This window comes from Rhinoderma darwinii, unplaced genomic scaffold, assembly GCF_050947455.1.
Source record: "Rhinoderma darwinii isolate aRhiDar2 unplaced genomic scaffold, aRhiDar2.hap1 Scaffold_2149, whole genome shotgun sequence".
Lineage (NCBI taxonomy): Eukaryota > Metazoa > Chordata > Amphibia > Anura > Rhinodermatidae > Rhinoderma > Rhinoderma darwinii.
Genome location: NW_027462481.1, coordinates 13,861 through 40,482, shown reverse-complemented (window position 1 = coordinate 40,482; position 26,622 = coordinate 13,861). Strand labels below are relative to the sequence as shown.

Genomic DNA, 26,622 nt, shown 5'->3' with positions numbered 1-26,622 from the left:
CTGTGGGCATGCACTTGCTGCCGCTGCCAGTGTTTATCTGCATGGCAGCAGGGCATTTGGGCGTTGCCAGGAAGGCGTTTTTATGTAGATTCCTCCTCTTTCAGCACTGCATTGTGGTGCAAGCAAAAGAAGCAAATCCTGTCTGGCTTCCTCTCCGGCCTTTATTCACCTCCCGTGTAGCTGTGAGTGTGTGAGCCTGCAGGGCCCCATGGAATTGCCTAGAAGTAGGCTGAATCGCTGCAAGGGCTGAACAGCAGTATCGGGCAGGCTCGGGCAACGCGCGGCCCGTTCGGGTTATCGCTTCTCGGCCTTTTGGCTAAGATCAAGTGTAGTATCTGTTCTTATCAGTTTAATATCTGATACGTCCCCTATCTGGGGACCATATATTAAATGGATTTTTAGAACAGGGAGATGGAAATAGAGCTTGCTCTGTCCACTCCACGCATTGACCTGGTATTGCAGTATTTCCAGGACCGGTGCACCCTTTCCTTATGTGTTGACTAAAAGCAGATTCCAAAAGTGTTTTTTGTCTTTGCTATTGTTTCTGTCTTTCTGAAGGGATCTCCCCTTTTAATCCCATTATTTCAACACCTGTTGGACAATGCATGAGTGATAATGAGCTCATTGATTAAATGCAATTAATGAATAGATTGCCACCTCTTGTTGTGTGTCGTCTGTGTTTCTGTGTTTCCGGCATTTCACATTGGAACACCTCATTCACCTTCCTTGTCTTCTCTCCGCCCTCCCTTTTAGGTAAGTTAAAGAGCTGCACCTGAGCCAGCCACTGATTGATTGATTGATTGATTGATTGATTGATTGATTGATTGATTGATGCAGCACAACAGTCAAATAGTGGAGTGGAGTAGGGGAACAGCAAACAGCCAATAAAGCAGCCCGCCCGCTCGCCTGCCCGCCACAATGGACCTACCTGTGTACACTAGATGGATGTGATGGAATGTACTGTCGTCCCTACATTTCAAGAAGAAGTAAGAATTGCAGTTGCAACAAAGCCTTGCTTGCCTACAAAGAGAGCAGCAATTTGGATTTGTTACTATGTTACCTAGAAGAATAACAAACTGTGCAAGGATGGAGGTTGTAGGAGCAAGGAGAAGTTGTCTGTAAAGTTGGTGGATGCCTATTTTCCATTTTGCAGTCCCTTGTCTCCCTCTTGTGGCCTCCTGGAGGCAACTAGCTGTGCAAAAAAAAGACAGCCTGGCGGCCGGCTGTTGCAGTGTTGCCCTCTCAGGCAACACTGAGTGACTGACTGAGCCTCACCGTCTTATATAAAGTTCAGACGGAACTTTGCACGTGTCATAGTGGAGCCCTCAGGATTCCAGAGCCAGCTTTCTGACATCATAATGGGGCCTCAGAGATAAAAGCCTGGGCCCAGGCAGTGTTGGTCAGTGCTGCTCAGCAGGCAGCACTGGACTGGACTGGATTACAGCTGATACAAGGTGTGAAGGAACAAGGGGTGGCTGTGGGCATGCACTTGCTGCCGCTGCCAGTGTTTATCTGCATGGCAGCAGGGCATTTGGGCGTTGCCAGGAAGGCGTTTTTATGTAGATTCCTCCTCTTTCAGCACTGCATTGTGGTGCAAGCAAAAGAAGCAAATCCTGTCTGGCTTCCTCTCCGGCCTTTATTCACCTCCCGTGTAGCTGTGAGTGTGTGAGCCTGCAGGGCCCCATGGAATTGCCTAGAAGTAGGCTGAATCGCTGCAAGGGCTGAACAGCAGTATCGGGCAGGCTCGGGCAACGCGCGGCCCGTTCGGGTTATCGCTTCTCGGCCTTTTGGCTAAGATCAAGTGTAGTATCTGTTCTTATCAGTTTAATATCTGATACGTCCCCTATCTGGGGACCATATATTAAATGGATTTTTAGAACAGGGAGATGGAAATAGAGCTTGCTCTGTCCACTCCACGCATTGACCTGGTATTGCAGTATTTCCAGGACCGGTGCACCCTTTCCTTATGTGTTGACTAAAAGCAGATTCCAAAAGTGTTTTTTGTCTTTGCTATTGTTTCTGTCTTTCTGAAGGGATCTCCCCTTTTAATCCCATTATTTCAACACCTGTTGGACAATGCATGAGTGATAATGAGCTCATTGATTAAATGCAATTAATGAATAGATTGCCACCTCTTGTTGTGTGTCGTCTGTGTTTCTGTGTTTCCGGCATTTCACATTGGAACACCTCATTCACCTTCCTTGTCTTCTCTCCGCCCTCCCTTTTAGGTAAGTTAAAGAGCTGCACCTGAGCCAGCCACTGATTGATTGATTGATTGATTGATTGATTGATTGATTGATTGATTGATTGATTGATTGATTGATTGATGCAGCACAACAGTCAAATAGTGGAGTGGAGTAGGGGAACAGCAAACAGCCAATAAAGCAGCCCGCCCGCTCGCCTGCCCGCCACAATGGACCTACCTGTGTACACTAGATGGATGTGATGGAATGTACTGTCGTCCCTACATTTCAAGAAGAAGTAAGAATTGCAGTTGCAACAAAGCCTTGCTTGCCTACAAAGAGAGCAGCAATTTGGATTTGTTACTATGTTACCTAGAAGAATAACAAACTGTGCAAGGATGGAGGTTGTAGGAGCAAGGAGAAGTTGTCTGTAAAGTTGGTGGATGCCTATTTTCCATTTTTTAGTCCCTTGTCTCCCTCTTGTGGCCTCCTGGAGGCAACTAGCTGTGCAAAAAAAAGACAGCCTGGCGGCCGGCTGTTGCAGTGTTGCCCTCTCAGGCAACACTGAGTGACTGACTGAGCCTCACCGTCTTATATAAAGTTCAGACGGAACTTTGCACGTGTCATAGTGGAGCCCTCAGGATTCCAGAGCCAGCTTTCTGACATCATAATGGGGCCTCAGAGATAAAAGCCTGGGCCCAGGCAGTGTTGGTCAGTGCTGCTCAGCAGGCAGCACTGGACTGGACTGGATTACAGCTGATACAAGGTGTGAAGGAACAAGGGGTGGCTGTGGGCATGCACTTGCTGCCGCTGCCAGTGTTTATCTGCATGGCAGCAGGGCATTTGGGCGTTGCCAGGAAGGCGTTTTTATGTAGATTCCTCCTCTTTCAGCACTGCATTGTGGTGCAAGCAAAAGAAGCAAATCCTGTCTGGCTTCCTCTCCGGCCTTTATTCACCTCCCGTGTAGCTGTGAGTGTGTGAGCCTGCAGGGCCCCATGGAATTGCCTAGAAGTAGGCTGAATCGCTGCAAGGGCTGAACAGCAGTATCGGGCAGGCTCGGGCAACGCGCGGCCCGTTCGGGTTATCGCTTCTCGGCCTTTTGGCTAAGATCAAGTGTAGTATCTGTTCTTATCAGTTTAATATCTGATACGTCCCCTATCTGGGGACCATATATTAAATGGATTTTTAGAACAGGGAGATGGAAATAGAGCTTGATCTGTCCACTCCACGCATTGACCTGGTATTGCAGTATTTCCAGGACCGGTGCACCCTTTCCTTATGTGTTGACTAAAAGCAGATTCCAAAAGTGTTTTTTGTCTTTGCTATTGTTTCTGTCTTTCTGAAGGGATCTCCCCTTTTAATCCCATTATTTCAACACCTGTTGGACAATGCATGAGTGATAATGAGCTCATTGATTAAATGCAATTAATGAATAGATTGCCACCTCTTGTTGTGTGTCGTCTGTGTTTCTGTGTTTCCGGCATTTCACATTGGAACACCTCATTCACCTTCCTTGTCTTCTCTCCGCCCTCCCTTTTAGGTAAGTTAAAGAGCTGCACCTGAGCCAGCCACTGATTGATTGATTGATTGATTGATTGATTGATTGATTGATTGATTGATTGATTGATGCAGCACAACAGTCAAATAGTGGAGTGGAGTAGGGGAACAGCAAACAGCCAATAAAGCAGCCCGCCCGCTCGCCTGCCCGCCACAATGGACCTACCTGTGTACACTAGATGGATGTGATGGAATGTACTGTCGTCCCTACATTTCAAGAAGAAGTAAGAATTGCAGTTGCAACAAAGCCTTGCTTGCCTACAAAGAGAGCAGCAATTTGGATTTGTTACTATGTTACCTAGAAGAATAACAAACTGTGCAAGGATGGAGGTTGTAGGAGCAAGGAGAAGTTGTCTGTAAAGTTGGTGGATGCCTATTTTCCATTTTTTAGTCCCTTGTCTCCCTCTTGTGGCCTCCTGGAGGCAACTAGCTGTGCAAAAAAAAGACAGCCTGGCGGCCGGCTGTTGCAGTGTTGCCCTCTCAGGCAACACTGAGTGACTGACTGAGCCTCACCGTCTTATATAAAGTTCAGACGGAACTTTGCACGTGTCATAGTGGAGCCCTCAGGATTCCAGAGCCAGCTTTCTGACATCATAATGGGGCCTCAGAGATAAAAGCCTGGGCCCAGGCAGTGTTGGTCAGTGCTGCTCAGCAGGCAGCACTGGACTGGACTGGATTACAGCTGATACAAGGTGTGAAGGAACAAGGGGTGGCTGTGGGCATGCACTTGCTGCCGCTGCCAGTGTTTATCTGCATGGCAGCAGGGCATTTGGGCGTTGCCAGGAAGGCGTTTTTATGTAGATTCCTCCTCTTTCAGCACTGCATTGTGGTGCAAGCAAAAGAAGCAAATCCTGTCTGGCTTCCTCTCCGGCCTTTATTCACCTCCCGTGTAGCTGTGAGTGTGTGAGCCTGCAGGGCCCCATGGAATTGCCTAGAAGTAGGCTGAATCGCTGCAAGGGCTGAACAGCAGTATCGGGCAGGCTCGGGCAACGCGCGGCCCGTTCGGGTTATCGCTTCTCGGCCTTTTGGCTAAGATCAAGTGTAGTATCTGTTCTTATCAGTTTAATATCTGATACGTCCCCTATCTGGGGACCATATATTAAATGGATTTTTAGAACAGGGAGATGGAAATAGAGCTTGATCTGTCCACTCCACGCATTGACCTGGTATTGCAGTATTTCCAGGACCGGTGCACCCTTTCCTTATGTGTTGACTAAAAGCAGATTCCAAAAGTGTTTTTTGTCTTTGCTATTGTTTCTGTCTTTCTGAAGGGATCTCCCCTTTTAATCCCATTATTTCAACACCTGTTGGACAATGCATGAGTGATAATGAGCTCATTGATTAAATGCAATTAATGAATAGATTGCCACCTCTTGTTGTGTGTCGTCTGTGTTTCTGTGTTTCCGGCATTTCACATTGGAACACCTCATTCACCTTCCTTGTCTTCTCTCCGCCCTCCCTTTTAGGTAAGTTAAAGAGCTGCACCTGAGCCAGCCACTGATTGATTGATTGATTGATTGATTGATTGATTGATTGATTGATTGATTGATTGATGCAGCACAACAGTCAAATAGTGGAGTGGAGTAGGGGAACAGCAAACAGCCAATAAAGCAGCCCGCCCGCTCGCCTGCCCGCCACAATGGACCTACCTGTGTACACTAGATGGATGTGATGGAATGTACTGTCGTCCCTACATTTCAAGAAGAAGTAAGAATTGCAGTTGCAACAAAGCCTTGCTTGCCTACAAAGAGAGCAGCAATTTGGATTTGTTACTATGTTACATAGAAGAATAACAAACTGTGCAAGGATGGAGGTTGTAGGAGCAAGGAGAAGTTGTCTGTAAAGTTGGTGGATGCCTATTTTCCATTTTGCAGTCCCTTGTCTCCCTCTTGTGGCCTCCTGGAGGCAACTAGCTGTGCAAAAAAAAGACAGCCTGGCGGCCGGCTGTTGCAGTGTTGCCCTCTCAGGCAACACTGAGTGACTGACTGAGCCTCACCGTCTTATATAAAGTTCAGACGGAACTTTGCACGTGTCATAGTGGAGCCCTCAGGATTCCAGAGCCAGCTTTCTGACATCATAATGGGGCCTCAGAGATAAAAGCCTGGGCCCAGGCAGTGTTGGTCAGTGCTGCTCAGCAGGCAGCACTGGACTGGACTGGATTACAGCTGATACAAGGTGTGAAGGAACAAGGGGTGGCTGTGGGCATGCGCTTGCTGCCGCTGCCAGTGTTTATCTGCATGGCAGCAGGGCATTTGGGCGTTGCCAGGAAGGCGTTTTTATGTAGATTCCTCCTCTTTCAGCACTGCATTGTGGTGCAAGCAAAAGAAGCAAATCCTGTCTGGCTTCCTCTCCAGCCTTTATTCACCTCCCGTGTAGCTGTGAGTGTGTGAGCCTGCAGGGCCCCATGGAATTGCCTAGAAGTAGGCTGAATCGCTGCAAGGGCTGAACAGCAGTATCGGGCAGGCTCGGGCAACGCGCGGCCCGTTCGGGTTATCGCTTCTCGGCCTTTTGGCTAAGATCAAGTGTAGTATCTGTTCTTATCAGTTTAATATCTGATACGTCCCCTATCTGGGGACCATATATTAAATGGATTTTTAGAACAGGGAGATGGAAATAGAGCTTGCTCTGTCCACTCCACGCATTGACCTGGTATTGCAGTATTTCCAGGACCGGTGCACCCTTTCCTTATGTGTTGACTAAAAGCAGATTCCAAAAGTGTTTTTTGTCTTTGCTATTGTTTCTGTCTTTCTGAAGGGATCTCCCCTTTTAATCCCATTATTTCAACACCTGTTGGACAATGCATGAGTGATAATGAGCTCATTGATTAAATGCAATTAATGAATAGATTGCCACCTCTTGTTGTGTGTCGTCTGTGTTTCTGTGTTTCCGGCATTTCACATTGGAACACCTCATTCACCTTCCTTGTCTTCTCTCCGCCCTCCCTTTTAGGTAAGTTAAAGAGCTGCACCTGAGCCAGCCACTGATTGATTGATTGATTGATTGATTGATTGATTGATTGATTGATGCAGCACAACAGTCAAATAGTGGAGTGGAGTAGGGGAACAGCAAACAGCCAATAAAGCAGCCCGCCCGCTCGCCTGCCCGCCACAATGGACCTACCTGTGTACACTAGATGGATGTGATGGAATGTACTGTCGTCCCTACATTTCAAGAAGAAGTAAGAATTGCAGTTGCAACAAAGCCTTGCTTGCCTACAAAGAGAGCAGCAATTTGGATTTGTTACTATGTTACCTAGAAGAATAACAAACTGTGCAAGGCTGGAGGTTGTAGGAGCAAGGAGAAGTTGTCTGTAAAGTTGGTGGATGCCTATTTTCCATTTTGCAGTCCCTTGTCTCCCTCTTGTGGCCTCCTGGAGGCAACTAGCTGTGCAAAAAAAAGACAGCCTGGCGGCCGGCTGTTGCAGTGTTGCCCTCTCAGGCAACACTGAGTGACTGACTGAGCCTCACCGTCTTATATAAAGTTCAGACGGAACTTTGCACGTGTCATAGTGGAGCCCTCAGGATTCCAGAGCCAGCTTTCTGACATCATAATGGGGCCTCAGAGATAAAAGCCTGGGCCCAGGCAGTGTTGGTCAGTGCTGCTCAGCAGGCAGCACTGGACTGGACTGGATTACAGCTGATACAAGGTGTGAAGGAACAAGGGGTGGCTGTGGGCATGCACTTGCTGCCGCTGCCAGTGTTTATCTGCATGGCAGCAGGGCATTTGGGCGTTGCCAGGAAGGCGTTTTTATGTAGATTCCTCCTCTTTCAGCACTGCATTGTGGTGCAAGCAAAAGAAGCAAATCCTGTCTGGCTTCCTCTCCGGCCTTTATTCACCTCCCGTGTAGCTGTGAGTGTGTGAGCCTGCAGGGCCCCATGGAATTGCCTAGAAGTAGGCTGAATCGCTGCAAGGGCTGAACAGCAGTATCGGGCAGGCTCGGGCAACGCGCGGCCCGTTCGGGTTATCGCTTCTCGGCCTTTTGGCTAAGATCAAGTGTAGTATCTGTTCTTATCAGTTTAATATCTGATACGTCCCCTATCTGGGGACCATATATTAAATGGATTTTTAGAACAGGGAGATGGAAATAGAGCTTGCTCTGTCCACTCCACGCATTGACCTGGTATTGCAGTATTTCCAGGACCGGTGCACCCTTTCCTTATGTGTTGACTAAAAGCAGATTCCAAAAGTGTTTTTTGTCTTTGCTATTGTTTCTGTCTTTCTGAAGGGATCTCCCCTTTTAATCCCATTATTTCAACACCTGTTGGACAATGCATGAGTGATAATGAGCTCATTGATTAAATGCAATTAATGAATAGATTGCCACCTCTTGTTGTGTGTCGTCTGTGTTTCTGTGTTTCCGGCATTTCACATTGGAACACCTCATTCACCTTCCTTGTCTTCTCTCCGCCCTCCCTTTTAGGTAAGTTAAAGAGCTGCACCTGAGCCAGCCACTGATTGATTGATTGATTGATTGATTGATTGATTGATTGATTGATTGATTGATTGATTGATGCAGCACAACAGTCAAATAGTGGAGTGGAGTAGGGGAACAGCAAACAGCCAATAAAGCAGCCCGCCCGCTCGCCTGCCCGCCACAATGGACCTACCTGTGTACACTAGATGGATGTGATGGAATGTACTGTCGTCCCTACATTTCAAGAAGAAGTAAGAATTGCAGTTGCAACAAAGCCTTGCTTGCCTACAAAGAGAGCAGCAATTTGGATTTGTTACTATGTTACCTAGAAGAATAACAAACTGTGCAAGGATGGAGGTTGTAGGAGCAAGGAGAAGTTGTCTGTAAAGTTGGTGGATGCCTATTTTCCATTTTGCAGTCCCTTGTCTCCCTCTTGTGGCCTCCTGGAGGCAACTAGCTGTGCAAAAAAAAGACAGCCTGGCGGCCGGCTGTTGCAGTGTTGCCCTCTCAGGCAACACTGAGTGACTGACTGAGCCTCACCGTCTTATATAAAGTTCAGACGGAACTTTGCACGTGTCATAGTGGAGCCCTCAGGATTCCAGAGCCAGCTTTCTGACATCATAATGGGGCCTCAGAGATAAAAGCCTGGGCCCAGGCAGTGTTGGTCAGTGCTGCTCAGCAGGCAGCACTGGACTGGACTGGATTACAGCTGATACAAGGTGTGAAGGAACAAGGGGTGGCTGTGGGCATGCACTTGCTGCCGCTGCCAGTGTTTATCTGCATGGCAGCAGGGCATTTGGGCGTTGCCAGGAAGGCGTTTTTATGTAGATTCCTCCTCTTTCAGCACTGCATTGTGGTGCAAGCAAAAGAAGCAAATCCTGTCTGGCTTCCTCTCCGGCCTTTATTCACCTCCCGTGTAGCTGTGAGTGTGTGAGCCTGCAGGGCCCCATGGAATTGCCTAGAAGTAGGCTGAATCGCTGCAAGGGCTGAACAGCAGTATCGGGCAGGCTCGGGCAACGCGCGGCCCGTTCGGGTTATCGCTTCTCGGCCTTTTGGCTAAGATCAAGTGTAGTATCTGTTCTTATCAGTTTAATATCTGATACGTCCCCTATCTGGGGACCATATATTAAATGGATTTTTAGAACAGGGAGATGGAAATAGAGCTTGCTCTGTCCACTCCACGCATTGACCTGGTATTGCAGTATTTCCAGGACCGGTGCACCCTTTCCTTATGTGTTGACTAAAAGCAGATTCCAAAAGTGTTTTTTGTCTTTGCTATTGTTTCTGTCTTTCTGAAGGGATCTCCCCTTTTAATCCCATTATTTCAACACCTGTTGGACAATGCATGAGTGATAATGAGCTCATTGATTAAATGCAATTAATGAATAGATTGCCACCTCTTGTTGTGTGTCGTCTGTGTTTCTGTGTTTCCGGCATTTCACATTGGAACACCTCATTCACCTTCCTTGTCTTCTCTCCGCCCTCCCTTTTAGGTAAGTTAAAGAGCTGCACCTGAGCCAGCCACTGATTGATTGATTGATTGATTGATTGATTGATTGATTGATTGATTGATTGATGCAGCACAACAGTCAAATAGTGGAGTGGAGTAGGGGAACAGCAAACAGCCAATAAAGCAGCCCGCCCGCTCGCCTGCCCGCCACAATGGACCTACCTGTGTACACTAGATGGATGTGATGGAATGTACTGTCGTCCCTACATTTCAAGAAGAAGTAAGAATTGCAGTTGCAACAAAGCCTTGCTTGCCTACAAAGAGAGCAGCAATTTGGATTTGTTACTATGTTACCTAGAAGAATAACAAACTGTGCAAGGATGGAGGTTGTAGGAGCAAGGAGAAGTTGTCTGTAAAGTTGGTGGATGCCTATTTTCCATTTTGCAGTCCCTTGTCTCCCTCTTGTGGCCTCCTGGAGGCAACTAGCTGTGCAAAAAAAAGACAGCCTGGCGGCCGGCTGTTGCAGTGTTGCCCTCTCAGGCAACACTGAGTGACTGACTGAGCCTCACCGTCTTATATAAAGTTCAGACGGAACTTTGCACGTGTCATAGTGGAGCCCTCAGGATTCCAGAGCCAGCTTTCTGACATCATAATGGGGCCTCAGAGATAAAAGCCTGGGCCCAGGCAGTGTTGGTCAGTGCTGCTCAGCAGGCAGCACTGGACTGGACTGGATTACAGCTGATACAAGGTGTGAAGGAACAAGGGGTGGCTGTGGGCATGCACTTGCTGCCGCTGCCAGTGTTTATCTGCATGGCAGCAGGGCATTTGGGCGTTGCCAGGAAGGCGTTTTTATGTAGATTCCTCCTCTTTCAGCACTGCATTGTGGTGCAAGCAAAAGAAGCAAATCCTGTCTGGCTTCCTCTCCGGCCTTTATTCACCTCCCGTGTAGCTGTGAGTGTGTGAGCCTGCAGGGCCCCATGGAATTGCCTAGAAGTAGGCTGAATCGCTGCAAGGGCTGAACAGCAGTATCGGGCAGGCTCGGGCAACGCGCGGCCCGTTCGGGTTATCGCTTCTCGGCCTTTTGGCTAAGATCAAGTGTAGTATCTGTTCTTATCAGTTTAATATCTGATACGTCCCCTATCTGGGGACCATATATTAAATGGATTTTTAGAACAGGGAGATGGAAATAGAGCTTGCTCTGTCCACTCCACGCATTGACCTGGTATTGCAGTATTTCCAGGACCGGTGCACCCTTTCCTTATGTGTTGACTAAAAGCAGATTCCAAAAGTGTTTTTTGTCTTTGCTATTGTTTCTGTCTTTCTGAAGGGATCTCCCCTTTTAATCCCATTATTTCAACACCTGTTGGACAATGCATGAGTGATAATGAGCTCATTGATTAAATGCAATTAATGAATAGATTGCCACCTCTTGTTGTGTGTCGTCTGTGTTTCTGTGTTTCCGGCATTTCACATTGGAACACCTCATTCACCTTCCTTGTCTTCTCTCCGCCCTCCCTTTTAGGTAAGTTAAAGAGCTGCACCTGAGCCAGCCACTGATTGATTGATTGATTGATTGATTGATTGATTGATTGATTGATGCAGCACAACAGTCAAATAGTGGAGTGGAGTAGGGGAACAGCAAACAGCCAATAAAGCAGCCCGCCCGCTCGCCTGCCCGCCACAATGGACCTACCTGTGTACACTAGATGGATGTGATGGAATGTACTGTCGTCCCTACATTTCAAGAAGAAGTAAGAATTGCAGTTGCAACAAAGCCTTGCTTGCCTACAAAGAGAGCAGCAATTTGGATTTGTTACTATGTTACCTAGAAGAATAACAAACTGTGCAAGGATGGAGGTTGTAGGAGCAAGGAGAAGTTGTCTGTAAAGTTGGTGGATGCCTATTTTCCATTTTGCAGTCCCTTGTCTCCCTCTTGTGGCCTCCTGGAGGCAACTAGCTGTGCAAAAAAAAGACAGCCTGGCGGCCGGCTGTTGCAGTGTTGCCCTCTCAGGCAACACTGAGTGACTGACTGAGCCTCACCGTCTTATATAAAGTTCAGACGGAACTTTGCACGTGTCATAGTGGAGCCCTCAGGATTCCAGAGCCAGCTTTCTGACATCATAATGGGGCCTCAGAGATAAAAGCCTGGGCCCAGGCAGTGTTGGTCAGTGCTGCTCAGCAGGCAGCACTGGACTGGACTGGATTACAGCTGATACAAGGTGTGAAGGAACAAGGGGTGGCTGTGGGCATGCACTTGCTGCCGCTGCCAGTGTTTATCTGCATGGCAGCAGGGCATTTGGGCGTTGCCAGGAAGGCGTTTTTATGTAGATTCCTCCTCTTTCAGCACTGCATTGTGGTGCAAGCAAAAGAAGCAAATCCTGTCTGGCTTCCTCTCCGGCCTTTATTCACCTCCCGTGTAGCTGTGAGTGTGTGAGCCTGCAGGGCCCCATGGAATTGCCTAGAAGTAGGCTGAATCGCTGCAAGGGCTGAACAGCAGTATCGGGCAGGCTCGGGCAACGCGCGGCCCGTTCGGGTTATCGCTTCTCGGCCTTTTGGCTAAGATCAAGTGTAGTATCTGTTCTTATCAGTTTAATATCTGATACGTCCCCTATCTGGGGACCATATATTAAATGGATTTTTAGAACAGGGAGATGGAAATAGAGCTTGCTCTGTCCACTCCACGCATTGACCTGGTATTGCAGTATTTCCAGGACCGGTGCACCCTTTCCTTATGTGTTGACTAAAAGCAGATTCCAAAAGTGTTTTTTGTCTTTGCTATTGTTTCTGTCTTTCTGAAGGGATCTCCCCTTTTAATCCCATTATTTCAACACCTGTTGGACAATGCATGAGTGATAATGAGCTCATTGATTAAATGCAATTAATGAATAGATTGCCACCTCTTGTTGTGTGTCGTCTGTGTTTCTGTGTTTCCGGCATTTCACATTGGAACACCTCATTCACCTTCCTTGTCTTCTCTCCGCCCTCCCTTTTAGGTAAGTTAAAGAGCTGCACCTGAGCCAGCCACTGATTGATTGATTGATTGATTGATTGATTGATTGATTGATGCAGCACAACAGTCAAATAGTGGAGTGGAGTAGGGGAACAGCAAACAGCCAATAAAGCAGCCCGCCCGCTCGCCTGCCCGCCACAATGGACCTACCTGTGTACACTAGATGGATGTGATGGAATGTACTGTCGTCCCTACATTTCAAGAAGAAGTAAGAATTGCAGTTGCAACAAAGCCTTGCTTGCCTACAAAGAGAGCAGCAATTTGGATTTGTTACTATGTTACCTAGAAGAATAACAAACTGTGCAAGGATGGAGGTTGTAGGAGCAAGGAGAAGTTGTCTGTAAAGTTGGTGGATGCCTATTTTCCATTTTGCAGTCCCTTGTCTCCCTCTTGTGGCCTCCTGGAGGCAACTAGCTGTGCAAAAAAAAGACAGCCTGGCGGCCGGCTGTTGCAGTGTTGCCCTCTCAGGCAACACTGAGTGACTGACTGAGCCTCACCGTCTTATATAAAGTTCAGACGGAACTTTGCACGTGTCATAGTGGAGCCCTCAGGATTCCAGAGCCAGCTTTCTGACATCATAATGGGGCCTCAGAGATAAAAGCCTGGGCCCAGGCAGTGTTGGTCAGTGCTGCTCAGCAGGCAGCACTGGACTGGACTGGATTACAGCTGATACAAGGTGTGAAGGAACAAGGGGTGGCTGTGGGCATGCACTTGCTGCCACTGCCAGTGTTTATCTGCATGGCAGCAGGGCATTTGGGCGTTGCCAGGAAGGCGTTTTTATGTAGATTCCTCCTCTTTCAGCACTGCATTGTGGTGCAAGCAAAAGAAGCAAATCCTGTCTGGCTTCCTCTCCGGCCTTTATTCACCTCCCGTGTAGCTGTGAGTGTGTGAGCCTGCAGGGCCCCATGGAATTGCCTAGAAGTAGGCTGAATCGCTGCAAGGGCTGAACAGCAGTATCGGGCAGGCTCGGGCAACGCGCGGCCCGTTCGGGTTATCGCTTCTCGGCCTTTTGGCTAAGATCAAGTGTAGTATCTGTTCTTATCAGTTTAATATCTGATACGTCCCCTATCTGGGGACCATATATTAAATGGATTTTTAGAACAGGGAGATGGAAATAGAGCTTGCTCTGTCCACTCCACGCATTGACCTGGTATTGCAGTATTTCCAGGACCGGTGCACCCTTTCCTTATGTGTTGACTAAAAGCAGATTCCAAAAGTGTTTTTTGTCTTTGCTATTGTTTCTGTCTTTCTGAAGGGATCTCCCCTTTTAATCCCATTATTTCAACACCTGTTGGACAATGCATGAGTGATAATGAGCTCATTGATTAAATGCAATTAATGAATAGATTGCCACCTCTTGTTGTGTGTCGTCTGTGTTTCTGTGTTTCCGGCATTTCACATTGGAACACCTCATTCACCTTCCTTGTCTTCTCTCCGCCCTCCCTTTTAGGTAAGTTAAAGAGCTGCACCTGAGCCAGCCACTGATTGATTGATTGATTGATTGATTGATTGATTGATTGATTGATTGATTGATTGATGCAGCACAACAGTCAAATAGTGGAGTGGAGTAGGGGAACAGCAAACAGCCAATAAAGCAGCCCGCCCGCTCGCCTGCCCGCCACAATGGACCTACCTGTGTACACTAGATGGATGTGATGGAATGTACTGTCGTCCCTACATTTCAAGAAGAAGTAAGAATTGCAGTTGCAACAAAGCCTTGCTTGCCTACAAAGAGAGCAGCAATTTGGATTTGTTACTATGTTACCTAGAAGAATAACAAACTGTGCAAGGATGGAGGTTGTAGGAGCAAGGAGAAGTTGTCTGTAAAGTTGGTGGATGCCTATTTTCCATTTTGCAGTCCCTTGTCTCCCTCTTGTGGCCTCCTGGAGGCAACTAGCTGTGCAAAAAAAAGACAGCCTGGCGGCTGGCTGTTGCAGTGTTGCCCTCTCAGGCAACACTGAGTGACTGACTGAGCCTCACCATCTTATATAAAGTTCAGACGGAACTTTGCACGTGTCATAGTGGAGCCCTCAGGATTCCAGAGCCAGCTTTCTGACATCATAATGGGGCCTCAGAGATAAAAGCCTGGGCCCAGGCAGTGTTGGTCAGTGCTGCTCAGCAGGCAGCACTGGACTGGACTGGATTACAGCTGATACAAGGTGTGAAGGAACAAGGGGTGGCTGTGGGCATGCACTTGCTGCCGCTGCCAGTGTTTATCTGCATGGCAGCAGGGCATTTGGGCGTTGCCAGGAAGGCGTTTTTATGTAGATTCCTCCTCTTTCAGCACTGCATTGTGGTGCAAGCAAAAGAAGCAAATCCTGTCTGGCTTCCTCTCCGGCCTTTATTCACCTCCCGTGTAGCTGTGAGTGTGTGAGCCTGCAGGGCCCCATGGAATTGCCTAGAAGTAGGCTGAATCGCTGCAAGGGCTGAACAGCAGTATCGGGCAGGCTCGGGCAACGCGCGGCCCGTTCGGGTTATCGCTTCTCGGCCTTTTGGCTAAGATCAAGTGTAGTATCTGTTCTTATCAGTTTAATATCTGATACGTCCCCTATCTGGGGACCATATATTAAATGGATTTTTAGAACAGGGAGATGGAAATAGAGCTTGCTCTGTCCACTCCACGCATTGACCTGGTATTGCAGTATTTCCAGGACCGGTGCACCCTTTCCTTATGTGTTGACTAAAAGCAGATTCCAAAAGTGTTTTTTGTCTTTGCTATTGTTTCTGTCTTTCTGAAGGGATCTCCCCTTTTAATCCCATTATTTCAACACCTGTTGGACAATGCATGAGTGATAATGAGCTCATTGATTAAATGCAATTAATGAATAGATAGACGAGGCTGGACGCAGCCTGCAGGGCTTAGGAGGGAAGCCTCCATGACAGCCCTAGGAGGGAAAGGGTTAACTTCGTAGGGAAAGTTAGAGGTGGAGGAGGGACAGGGAGGAGTTAGGGGGCCGTTACGGAGCTTCCCGCTGTTTTTCGGCAGTGAGCCGGAAGCAGCGGGAGAAGTAACACTCACACAAGTAAGCTCCCGTTGCCCCGCTCTGTACTGCATGTCTGAGGCTGAGATTCTTGCGCGGCTGCGTGCCGCTGCTGTGCACCACGGTCCCGGTTGGTTGGAGGAGACCGTGGCTGCACTTACAATGATCCCCGACGCCGATTCGCCACGTCAGGCACGGCATATGAGGTCTGTTGCAGTGGGGGACAGGCTCCCCTCCCCCGGCCCCCTTCCTGGCAGTAATATGGCGGCGGGGGGGGAGTCTACAACACCCGCTCCTGCTCAGAGGAGGCAGAGAGCGTCGCCGGGGGTGACGGCGACTCAGGCCGGGTCTGCCCGTCGCTCCCGGCGGTCCCGACCTCCAGAACGCCTCAGCCCTGAGGTGGTCCCGCGGACACGGCGTCGCAGGGGGAGCCCTAATATGGACGCTGCAGGCCAGGCAGCTGGGAGGACCGTCCCTTCCCAGGCCCTGCGTCCTGGCAGGAATCCCAGGCCGCGACGGGGTCCGGCGGTTCTCAGGGAGTCGCAGGCCGGGCTCCCTGTCACCCCCCCCCCATCAGATGCAAGATCGGGAAGACTGGTTACGGCCGCCCCGCCTGGTGATGCTCCGGCCAGGGGGCAGGCTTCATCAGGATCGTCGAGACGGACGCCTAGACCTGCAGCGACGTCGAGGCAACAGGTCCGGTCGGAAGTTTGGATCCCAGCGGTCGGGCGGCAGGTTGCCGGCCCATCTGCCAGCGCGTCATCATCCCCGGTTCGGAGATGTCGGTGGGATGGCCAGTCGTCGGCGAGAGAGGAGCTGGAAGACGGTGAAATAGACGTGTATCGGCGAGGGCAGGATGGTCCGGCTGACGGGAACACAGCGCCTGTGCAGCCCGGTGAGTGCATAACTCCATCTTTGTCGTATCCAGCGATTTTTATGTCGGGTGTCGGCAGGGGGGCTGCTAGCGTCGCATCGGTGGCCGGTAGTGGCGCGGGCGGGCGCGACGGCGCGGGTCTAGCGGACTTGGTGGGTTGCTTGCGGGAGCTGGTCGGGCGTCTAGATAGGGCGGCGGCGCCAGTAGTTACGGAGGTGTCCCCGGCGGTAGTTTGGGAAGGCCCCAGGGAAGTGGGACTGTTACAGGCGCGTCCCGTAATGGCGGCTACGGAGGCGGTCGCGGTGTCGGTACAGACCGAGGCCCAAAAAGACGGCGATCGGGTGCGTATTGATGATCGTGCTCGCGGGGAGGTGTATGTTTGCTTTGAAGGTCCGTTGGGGGCGCACTTAAAGCAGGAGGTGCGTGAGCGTATTTGGAAGGACGAATACGTTGAGATTTTTTCTCTTCTGCCGCTTGCTAAATTCAATTTGGATAGGAGCAAGCGGGATGAGAGCAAGAAGGACGAGGAGGAGCGTCGGCGGTATAGGCTTATCCCGCAGACGTTCGTTAATTGGTCGCAGGCGTTCGCCATCTTAGCCAGTGTAATAGGAGAAAAGGCGCCGGAAAATTGTTCGGCGTTGTTTTGTTATTTTGACGCCATTGGGGAGGCTCATCGGGTGTACGGGGGGCAGGCTTGGCTCAGATACGATGAGCAATTCCGTCAGCGAAAAGCGGTTCGGCCGGCGATTCAGTGGGACCAGAAGGATATTGCTCTCTGGTTAAGGGTCACGGCTCCGGTTAGGCAGCCCTTTCCCGGGAGCGTTGGCCAAGGGGGCCAGTCCAGTCAGGTCGGACAGGGCGGTGGGGCAAAGTTGGGATTCTGCTGGCAATTCAACGATGGCCAGTGTAAGTTTGGGGCCACGTGCAAGTTCAAGCACGTGTGTTCGGAGTGTAATGGTGCATCCCATGGGGCGGCAAAATGTATGCGAAAAAAGAGGTCAGGGAACCAGTCCTCCTCGGCTGGTCAAGGGGTTGTCACCGGTGAGGGTGGAAAGGATGGCCCCCTATCTAAATGAGTATCCGGATAGGGCTGCGGCGAAGTTGCTTTACGAAGGGTTTAGTGTTGGTTTTATTATTCCTCCGCCTCCTTATGAGGTCCCGGTTACGCGGAGGAACCTTAAATCGGCCTACTTGCATGCTGAGGTCGTGTCAAAAAAGTTGTTTAAAGAAGTTTCGTTAGGCCGCATGGCGGGGCCTTTTATTGATCCGCCAATAAAGGATTTAGTCGTGTCCCCATTGGGTATTGTTCCAAAGCGCGAGCCCCAAAAATTCCGGTTGATTCAGCACTTATCGTTTCCCAAGGGTTTGTCGGTAAATGACGGGATTGATCATGAGTTGTGCTCCGTAGTGTATACCTCATTCGATAAAGCGGTGGGGTTAGTTCGTGCTGCGGGTCCAGGCGCGCTGCTCGCAAAAACCGACATCGAGGCGGCGTTCAGGTTGTTGCCAGTTCATCCAGAAAGCCAACGGCTGTTGGGTTGTTTTTGGAATGGGGCTTTTTACGTGGATCGGTGCCTTCCGATGGGGTGTTCCCTTTCTTGCGCGTACTTCGAGGCTTTTAGTAGCTTCGTGGAGTGGGTGACGAAGGGTGTAGCCGGGGTCGATTCGTTGATACATTACTTAGACGATTTCTTGTGCGTCGGCCCGGGGGGTTTGCCCGTTTGCGGTAATCTGCTTCACGCACTGCAGAAGGTTGCGAGGGATTTTGGGATCCCTTTGGCGCCAGAAAAGACTGAGGGCCCGGTAACGACGATTTGTTTTTTGGGAATTGAGATAGATTCGGTGGCTATGGAGTGTCGTCTTCCGATGGATAAGTTGGGGGCTTTGAGTCAGGAGGTACGTCGGGCTTGCAAGTTAAAGAAAATTACGCTGCGGGAGATTCAGTCGTTGCTGGGGAAGTTGAATTTCGCCTGCCGGATTATGCCAATGGGGAGGGTGTTCGGTAGACGGTTGGCGGCGGCTACGGCGGGAGTGCGTGCGGCACATCACTTCGTACGGCTCAAGGAGGAGCATCGGGCTGATTTGCAGGTATGGGATGACTTCTTGGGCCAGTATAACGGTCGGTCGCTATGGATGGCTCCAGCGCAGGATACGAGTGATTTGAATATTTTTACGGATGCAGCTGGAGCGGGCGGTTTTGGAGCTTATGGGGGGGGTCCGTGGTGCGCGGGTCAATGGCCGGCTAGCTGGGTGTCCAGTGGACTCACGCGGAATCTGGCCCTGCTCGAGCTGTTCCCCATCGTGGTTGCGGCGACCATCTGGGGGGACAGGCTCAGGGATAAGAAGGTTCGTTTTTACTGCGACAACATGGGGGTGGTGCTGGCCATTAACAACATCACGGCGTCCTCTCCTCCGGTAATTCAGTTGTTGCGACATTTAGTGTTGGTGTGCTTGTCATTGAACGCGTGGGTGGTGGCGGTGCACGTGCCGGGGGTACGGAATTGTATCGCTGATGCTCTTTCTCGCTCGCAGTGGGACCGGTTTCGGCAATTGGCACCGGGAGCGGAACGTCTCGGTTTGGTCTGCCCGGAACATCTTTGGGATCTGGTCTCGGTCCCGTAGAACGATTGGTGAAAAGGTCTTTGGCGCGCTCAACGTGGAGTGCTTATTCTGCTTGCTGGAGGCAGTGGGAGGAGTGGGTAAGAGAGTTGGGTGATGTCAACACGGATAGAGACAGGTTGGTGGCACTTTTGTACTGGTTAGGGGACGCCTGGGAGGCGGGGTTTTCATTGGCAAAGGTTAACCGTTTCATGTCGGCGGTGGCGTTTGGTTTCAAGTTACGGGGCTTTAGGGATGTGTCTAAGGAATTCTTAGTGGGGCAGGCTTTGAAGGGTTTGCGCCGAGGTAGGGTCGAGGCGGATCGTAGAAGGCCTGTGTCGTTTTCTCTGCTGAGCTCTTTGGGCGGATCATTAGCATCGGTCTGTCGTTCTTCGGCCGAGATGAGGTTGTTTCGGTTAGCTTTTTCTTTGGCGTTTTTTGGGGCATTTAGAATCGGCGAGTTGGTTTCGCCGAGTACCAAGCAAGCTGGGGGGTTGAGACTGAGAGACGTGAGCCTATATACAGATCGGTTGGAGGTATGGTTGCGTCGGTCAAAGACTGACCAATTAGGAAAGGGGAAGCTGATAGTGTTGTTCGCTCTCCCGGGTTCGGCTATGTGCCCGGTGGCGTGCAGGCAGGGTTTTAAGCCACAAGTGGGGTCTCCGGAGTTGCCATTGCTATGTCACGAGGACGGGTTATTTTTGTCTAGATTTCAATTTAGAGCTGTATTCAAAAAATGCTTGGCGGCGGTCGGTGTTGCGGCGGACGCGTACTCATCTCATTCCTTCAGGATTGGCGCAGCAACGGAAGCAGGGCGCTGGGGGTTGGATGATGAGGGGGTGCGGCGCATCGGTCGTTGGGAGTCCAACAGATTTAGGTCTTATGTCCGCCCCCATCTGTTATGAGTTTTGCCGTTTGCACTTATAAGAATGTTTTGTATGGTGGTATTTAACTTGCTTTTCCGTTTCAGATCCGCCTCCGTGTTTGGTGTGGTTGCTGGGCCACTCTTACGTGCATTGGGGGGCTTTGAGGGCGGACGTCCGCCCGGACGGTCGCCAGTTGCGCATTCCGCGACAGGATGCGGTTTTGCATTGGCTGGGATTTAGAGGTATGTCGTGGAGTAGGGTGTTAGCGGAATTCCAGACATATGCCCGGCTTGATAGGGTCCCGGAGATCTTGGTCTTGCACGTGGGTGGGAACGATTTGGGTGTCCGCCCTTTTCGTGAGTTGGTGCGGGATATTAAACACGATATGTTGTGTTTGTGGGTTTCTTATCCCAGGTTGGTAATTGTGTGGTCGGACATTGTCCCAAGAAAACATTGGCGGCTGGCTAGGTCAGTGGAAAGAGTCAATAAGGCTCGCATTAAGGTTAATCGCGCGGTGTCCCGATTTGTAGCCAAAAACGGGGGCATTTGTGTTCGGCACAGGGACTTGGAGTCAGGAGTGGGGAACTACTGGAGGAGCGATGGGGTTCATTTGACCGAGGTTGGGATTGATCTGTGGAGCTTGGCAATAGCAGAAGGAATTGAAAGGGCGGTGGTGGTGTGGCGGAACTCACAGGCTTAAGGTGGTCAAGGCCTGTTTCGCTGTGGCGGGGGGAGTCCTTGAGGCCAGTCAGTACAAAATTGGTGGGGGGGTCGCATCGGGGGTATGCGTCCCCCAAAAAAGGTACATGGTTGAAGACTTCATCGGGTGTTATCCCTTTGAAGTGGTCTTCTGGTGGAAGGTATATCACTCGAAGGCTTCATCGGGTGTTATCCCTTTGAAGTGGACTTCTAGTGGTCGGTATAGCACTTGAAGGCTTCATCGGGTGTTATCCCCTTGAAGTGGACTTCTGGTGGTTGGAGCCATCTGCAGAGGTCAGTGGTGCCTCCGAGCTGGTTTACGGCTGGAGGTAATTGGTGGTTTGCAGATGGCTAACTCGAGGTGTGTAAAAAAGGAATATCTAAAATGGCTTCAAGGACTGCCCCTGCTCGGTCTAATGTTAACGTTAAATTGTTATTTATGATTCTGACCCATGTTGGGTCATGTGAATTATTAGGAGGAATTCTCTGGTGGATTCCTAATTAGTTATCCGAATGTTTCGGATTTAATTTGGTTTTAAAACTGTGAAATTAATAAAACGGCTGCTGTGGCCATTTCACATCCAACCTCGGTGTCACGTGTCTTTTTCCTAAAGGTGGGGGTGAAGGGATTGGTAGGGATAAGGGAAGGTGCACTAACACACGACTCTACTTAGGCAGGTCAAGACGAGGCTGGACGCAGCCTGCAGGGCTTAGGAGGGAAGCCTCCATGACAGCCCTAGGAGGGAAAGGGTTAACTTCGTAGGGAAAGTTAGAGGTGGAGGAGGGACAGGGAGGAGTTAGGGGGCCGTTACGGAGCTTCCCGCTGTTTTTCGGCAGTGAGCCGGAAGCAGCGGGAGAAGTAACACTCACACAAGTAAGCTCCCACCCTCCCTCCCATTTGGTGTTATCCCTTGTGGTCTTTATTAATTCTGTTTATGAGTGTGGCAATTTTATTGTGTGCTTATTTAACATGTTTTTTTTTTTTTTTCTTTTCATTCGGAGTAGGTCCTGGTGTCATGGCAGCTGGCGGGGGGAGTCCTTGAGGCCAGTCAGTACAAAATTGGTGGGGGGGTCGCATCGGGGGTATGCGTCCCCCAAAAAAGGTACATGGTTGAAGACTTCATCGGGTGTTATCCCTTTGAAGTGGTCTTCTGGTGGAAGGTATATCACTCGAAGGCTTCATCGGGTGTTATCCCTTTGAAGTGGACTTCTAGTGGTCGGTATAGCACTTGAAGGCTTCATCGGGTGTTATCCCCTTGAAGTGGACTTCTGGTGGTTGGAGCCATCTGCAGAGGTCAGTGGTGCCTCCGAGCTGGTTTACGGCTGGAGGTAATTGGTGGTTTGCAGATGGCTAACTCGAGGTGTGTAAAAAAGGAATATCTAAAATGGCTTCAAGGACTGCCCCTGCTCGGTCTAATGTTAACGTTAAATTGTTATTTATGATTCTGACCCATGTTGGGTCATGTGAATTATTAGGAGGAATTCTCTGGTGGATTCCTAATTAGTTATCCGAATGTTTCGGATTTAATTTGGTTTTAAAACTGTGAAATTAATAAAACGGCTGCTGTGGCCATTTCACATCCAACCTCGGTGTCACGTGTCTTTTTCCTAAAGGTGGGGGTGAAGGGATTGGTAGGGATAAGGGAAGGTGCACTAACACACGACTCTACTTAGGCAGGTCATGCCACCTCTTGTTGTGTGTCGTCTGTGTTTCTGTGTTTCCGGCATTTCACATTGGAACACCTCATTCACCTTCCTTGTCTTCTCTCCGCCCTCCCTTTTAGGTAAGTTAAAGAGCTGCACCTGAGCCAGCCACTGATTGATTGATTGATTGATTGATTGATTGATTGATTGATTGATTGATTGATTGATTGATGCAGCACAACAGTCAAATAGTGGAGTGGAGTAGGGGAACAGCAAACAGCCAATAAAGCAGCCCGCCCGCTCGCCTGCCCGCCACAATGGACCTACCTGTGTACACTAGATGGATGTGATGGAATGTACTGTCGTCCCTACATTTCAAGAAGAAGTAAGAATTGCAGTTGCAACAAAGCCTTGCTTGCCTACAAAGAGAGCAGCAATTTGGATTTGTTACTATGTTACCTAGAAGAATAACAAACTGTGCAAGGATGGAGGTTGTAGGAGCAAGGAGAAGTTGTCTGTAAAGTTGGTGGATGCCTATTTTCCATTTTGCAGTCCCTTGTCTCCCTCTTGTGGCCTCCTGGAGGCAACTAGCTGTGCAAAAAAAAGACAGCCTGGCGGCCGGCTGTTGCAGTGTTGCCCTCTCAGGCAACACTGAGTGACTGACTGAGCCTCACCGTCTTATATAAAGTTCAGACGGAACTTTGCACGTGTCATAGTGGAGCCCTCAGGATTCCAGAGCCAGCTTTCTGACATCATAATGGGGCCTCAGAGATAAAAGCCTGGGCCCAGGCAGTGTTGGTCAGTGCTGCTCAGCAGGCAGCACTGGACTGGACTGGATTACAGCTGATACAAGGTGTGAAGGAACAAGGGGTGGCTGTGGGCATGCACTTGCTGCCGCTGCCAGTGTTTATCTGCATGGCAGCAGGGCATTTGGGCGTTGCCAGGAAGGCGTTTTTATGTAGATTCCTCCTCTTTCAGCACTGCATTGTGGTGCAAGCAAAAGAAGCAAATCCTGTCTGGCTTCCTCTCCGGCCTTTATTCACCTCCCGTGTAGCTGTGAGTGTGTGAGCCTGCAGGGCCCCATGGAATTGCCTAGAAGTAGGCTGAATCGCTGCAAGGGCTGAACAGCAGTATCGGGCAGGCTCGGGCAACGCGCGGCCCGTTCGGGTTATCGCTTCTCGGCCTTTTGGCTAAGATCAAGTGTAGTATCTGTTCTTATCAGTTTAATATCTGATACGTCCCCTATCTGGGGACCATATATTAAATGGATTTTTAGAACAGGGAGATGGAAATAGAGCTTGCTCTGTCCACTCCACGCATTGACCTGGTATTGCAGTATTTCCAGGACCGGTGCACCCTTTCCTTATGTGTTGACTAAAAGCAGATTCCAAAAGTGTTTTTTGTCTTTGCTATTGTTTCTGTCTTTCTGAAGGGATCTCCCCTTTTAATCCCATTATTTCAACACCTGTTGGACAATGCATGAGTGATAATGAGCTCATTGATTAAATGCAATTAATGAATAGATTGCCACCTCTTGTTGTGTGTCGTCTGTGTTTCTGTGTTTCCGGCATTTCACATTGGAACACCTCATTCACCTTCCTTGTCTTCTCTCCGCCCTCCCTTTTAGGTAAGTTAAAGAGCTGCACCTGAGCCAGCCACTGATTGATTGATTGATTGATTGATTGATTGATTGATTGATTGATTGATTGATTGATGCAGCACAACAGTCAAATAGTGGAGTGGAGTAGGGGAACAGCAAACAGCCAATAAAGCAGCCCGCCCGCTCGCCTGCCCGCCACAATGGACCTACCTGTGTACACTAGATGGATGTGATGGAATGTACTGTCGTCCCTACATTTCAAGAAGAAGTAAGAATTGCAGTTGCAACAAAGCCTTGCTTGCCTACAAAGAGAGCAGCAATTTGGATTTGTTACTATGTTACCTAGAAGAATAACAAACTGTGCAAGGATGGAGGTTGTAGGAGCAAGGAGAAGTTGTCTGTAAAGTTGGTGGATGCCTATTTTCCATTTTGCAGTCCCTTGTCTCCCTCTTGTGGCCTCCTGGAGGCAACTAGCTGTGCAAAAAAAAGACAGCCTGGCGGCCGGCTGTTGCAGTGTTGCCCTCTCAGGCAACACTGAGTGACTGACTGAGCCTCACCGTCTTATATAAAGTTCAGACGGAACTTTGCACGTGTCATAGTGGAGCCCTCAGGATTCCAGAGCCAGCTTTCTGACATCATAATGGGGCCTCAGAGATAAAAGCCTGGGCCCAGGCAGTGTTGGTCAGTGCTGCTCAGCAGGCAGCACTGGACTGGACTGGATTACAGCTGATACAAGGTGTGAAGGAACAAGGGGTGGCTGTGGGCATGCACTTGCTGCCGCTGCCAGTGTTTATCTGCATGGCAGCAGGGCATTTGGGCGTTGCCAGGAAGGCATTTTTATGTAGATTCCTCCTCTTTCAGCACTGCATTGTGGTGCAAGCAAAAGAAGCAAATCCTGTCTGGCTTCCTCTCCGGCCTTTATTCACCTCCCGTGTAGCTGTGAGTGTGTGAGCCTGCAGGGCCCCATGGAATTGCCTAGAAGTAGGCTGAATCGCTGCAAGGGCTGAACAGCAGTATCGGGCAGGCTCGGGCAACGCGCGGCCCGTTCGGGTTATCGCTTCTCGGCCTTTTGGCTAAGATCAAGTGTAGTATCTGTTCTTATCAGTTTAATATCTGATACGTCCCCTATCTGGGGACCATATATTAAATGGATTTTTAGAACAGGGAGATGGAAATAGAGCTTGCTCTGTCCACTCCACGTATTGACCTGGTATTGCAGTATTTCCAGGACCGGTGCACCCTTTCCTTATGTGTTGACTAAAAGCAGATTCCAAAAGTGTTTTTTGTCTTTGCTATTGTTTCTGTCTTTCTGAAGGGATCTCCCTTTTTAATCCCATTATTTCAACACCTGTTGGACAATGCATGAGTGATAATGAGCTCATTGATTAAATGCAATTAATGAATAGATTGCCACCTCTTGTTGTGTGTCGTCTGTGTTTCTGTGTTTCCGGCATTTCACATTGGAACACCTCATTCACCTTCCTTGTCTTCTCTCCGCCCTCCCTTTTAGGTAAGTTAAAGAGCTGCACCTGAGCCAGCCACTGATTGATTGATTGATTGATTGATTGATTGATTGATTGATTGATTGATGCAGCACAACAGTCAAATAGTGGAGTGGAGTAGGGGAACAGCAAACAGCCAATAAAGCAGCCCACCCACTCGCCTGCCCGCCACAATGGACCTACCTGTGTACACTAGATGGATGTGATGGAATGTACTGTCGTCCCTACATTTCAAGAAGAAGTAAGAATTGCAGTTGCAACAAAGCCTTGCTTGCCTACAAAGAGAGCAGCAATTTGGATTTGTTACTATGTTACCTAGAAGAATAACAAACTGTGCAAGGATGGAGGTTGTAGGAGCAAGGAGAAGTTGTCTGTAAAGTTGGTGGATGCCTATTTTCCATTTTGCAGTCCCTTGTCTCCCTCTTGTGGCCTCCTGGAGGCAACTAGCTGTGCAAAAAAAAGACAGCCTGGCGGCCGGCTGTTGCAGTGTTGCCCTCTCAGGCAACACTGAGTGACTGACTGAGCCTCACCGTCTTATATAAAGTTCAGACGGAACTTTGCACGTGTCATAGTGGAGCCCTCAGGATTCCAGAGCCAGCTTTCTGACATCATAATGGGGCCTCAGAGATAAAAGCCTGGGCCCAGGCAGTGTTGGTCAGTGCTGCTCAGCAGGCAGCACTGGACTGGACTGGATTACAGCTGATACAAGGTGTGAAGGAACAAGGGGTGGCTGTGGGCATGCACTTGCTGCCGCTGCCAGTGTTTATCTGCATGGCAGCAGGGCATTTGGGCGTTGCCAGGAAGGCGTTTTTATGTAGATTCCTCCTCTTTCAGCACTGCATTGTGGTGCAAGCAAAAGAAGCAAATCCTGTCTGGCTTCCTCTCCGGCCTTTATTCACCTCCCGTGTAGCTGTGAGTGTGTGAGCCTGCAGGGCCCCATGGAATTGCCTAGAAGTAGGCTGAATCGCTGCAAGGGCTGAACAGCAGTATCGGGCAGGCTCGGGCAACGCGCGGCCCGTTCGGGTTATCGCTTCTCGGCCTTTTGGCTAAGATCAAGTGTAGTATCTGTTCTTATCAGTTTAATATCTGATACGTCCCCTATCTGGGGACCATATATTAAATGGATTTTTAGAACAGGGAGATGGAAATAGAGCTTGCTCTGTCCACTCCACGCATTGACCTGGTATTGCAGTATTTCCAGGACCGGTGCACCCTTTCCTTATGTGTTGACTAAAAGCAGATTC

General features: G+C 49.6%; 14 non-coding genes across 14 annotated transcripts; all 14 read left to right on the top strand.

The window, feature by feature from the left end:
• Nucleotides 1-296: 296 nt before the first annotated feature.
• On the top strand, nt 297-487 carry LOC142701653 (U2 spliceosomal RNA). Its single transcript, XR_012866987.1, has one exon. It is a non-coding gene; the product is annotated as a U2 spliceosomal RNA (small nuclear RNA).
• Nucleotides 488-1,771: 1,284 nt separating this feature from the next.
• On the top strand, nt 1,772-1,962 carry LOC142701652 (U2 spliceosomal RNA). The gene has a single exon (XR_012866986.1). It is a non-coding gene; the product is annotated as a U2 spliceosomal RNA (small nuclear RNA).
• A 1,304-nt stretch (nt 1,963-3,266) lies between these two features.
• On the top strand, nt 3,267-3,457 carry LOC142701675 (U2 spliceosomal RNA). Its single transcript, XR_012867007.1, has one exon. It is a non-coding gene; the product is annotated as a U2 spliceosomal RNA (small nuclear RNA).
• Nucleotides 3,458-4,749: 1,292 nt separating this feature from the next.
• LOC142701673 (U2 spliceosomal RNA) lies at nt 4,750-4,940 on the top strand. Its single transcript, XR_012867005.1, has one exon. It is a non-coding gene; the product is annotated as a U2 spliceosomal RNA (small nuclear RNA).
• Nucleotides 4,941-6,232: 1,292 nt separating this feature from the next.
• On the top strand, nt 6,233-6,423 carry LOC142701651 (U2 spliceosomal RNA). The gene has a single exon (XR_012866985.1). It is a non-coding gene; the product is annotated as a U2 spliceosomal RNA (small nuclear RNA).
• Nucleotides 6,424-7,703: 1,280 nt separating this feature from the next.
• Nucleotides 7,704-7,894, top strand: LOC142701649 (U2 spliceosomal RNA). Its single transcript, XR_012866983.1, has one exon. It is a non-coding gene; the product is annotated as a U2 spliceosomal RNA (small nuclear RNA).
• A 1,296-nt stretch (nt 7,895-9,190) lies between these two features.
• LOC142701648 (U2 spliceosomal RNA) lies at nt 9,191-9,381 on the top strand. The gene has a single exon (XR_012866982.1). It is a non-coding gene; the product is annotated as a U2 spliceosomal RNA (small nuclear RNA).
• A 1,288-nt stretch (nt 9,382-10,669) lies between these two features.
• Nucleotides 10,670-10,860, top strand: LOC142701647 (U2 spliceosomal RNA). Its single transcript, XR_012866981.1, has one exon. It is a non-coding gene; the product is annotated as a U2 spliceosomal RNA (small nuclear RNA).
• A 1,280-nt stretch (nt 10,861-12,140) lies between these two features.
• LOC142701646 (U2 spliceosomal RNA) lies at nt 12,141-12,331 on the top strand. The gene has a single exon (XR_012866980.1). It is a non-coding gene; the product is annotated as a U2 spliceosomal RNA (small nuclear RNA).
• Nucleotides 12,332-13,607: 1,276 nt separating this feature from the next.
• Nucleotides 13,608-13,798, top strand: LOC142701645 (U2 spliceosomal RNA). Its single transcript, XR_012866979.1, has one exon. It is a non-coding gene; the product is annotated as a U2 spliceosomal RNA (small nuclear RNA).
• Nucleotides 13,799-15,090: 1,292 nt separating this feature from the next.
• Nucleotides 15,091-15,281, top strand: LOC142701643 (U2 spliceosomal RNA). The gene has a single exon (XR_012866978.1). It is a non-coding gene; the product is annotated as a U2 spliceosomal RNA (small nuclear RNA).
• An 8,165-nt stretch (nt 15,282-23,446) lies between these two features.
• Nucleotides 23,447-23,637, top strand: LOC142701642 (U2 spliceosomal RNA). The gene has a single exon (XR_012866977.1). It is a non-coding gene; the product is annotated as a U2 spliceosomal RNA (small nuclear RNA).
• Nucleotides 23,638-24,929: 1,292 nt separating this feature from the next.
• Nucleotides 24,930-25,120, top strand: LOC142701671 (U2 spliceosomal RNA). The gene has a single exon (XR_012867003.1). It is a non-coding gene; the product is annotated as a U2 spliceosomal RNA (small nuclear RNA).
• A 1,284-nt stretch (nt 25,121-26,404) lies between these two features.
• LOC142701641 (U2 spliceosomal RNA) lies at nt 26,405-26,595 on the top strand. Its single transcript, XR_012866976.1, has one exon. It is a non-coding gene; the product is annotated as a U2 spliceosomal RNA (small nuclear RNA).
• Nucleotides 26,596-26,622: the final 27 nt, after the last annotated feature.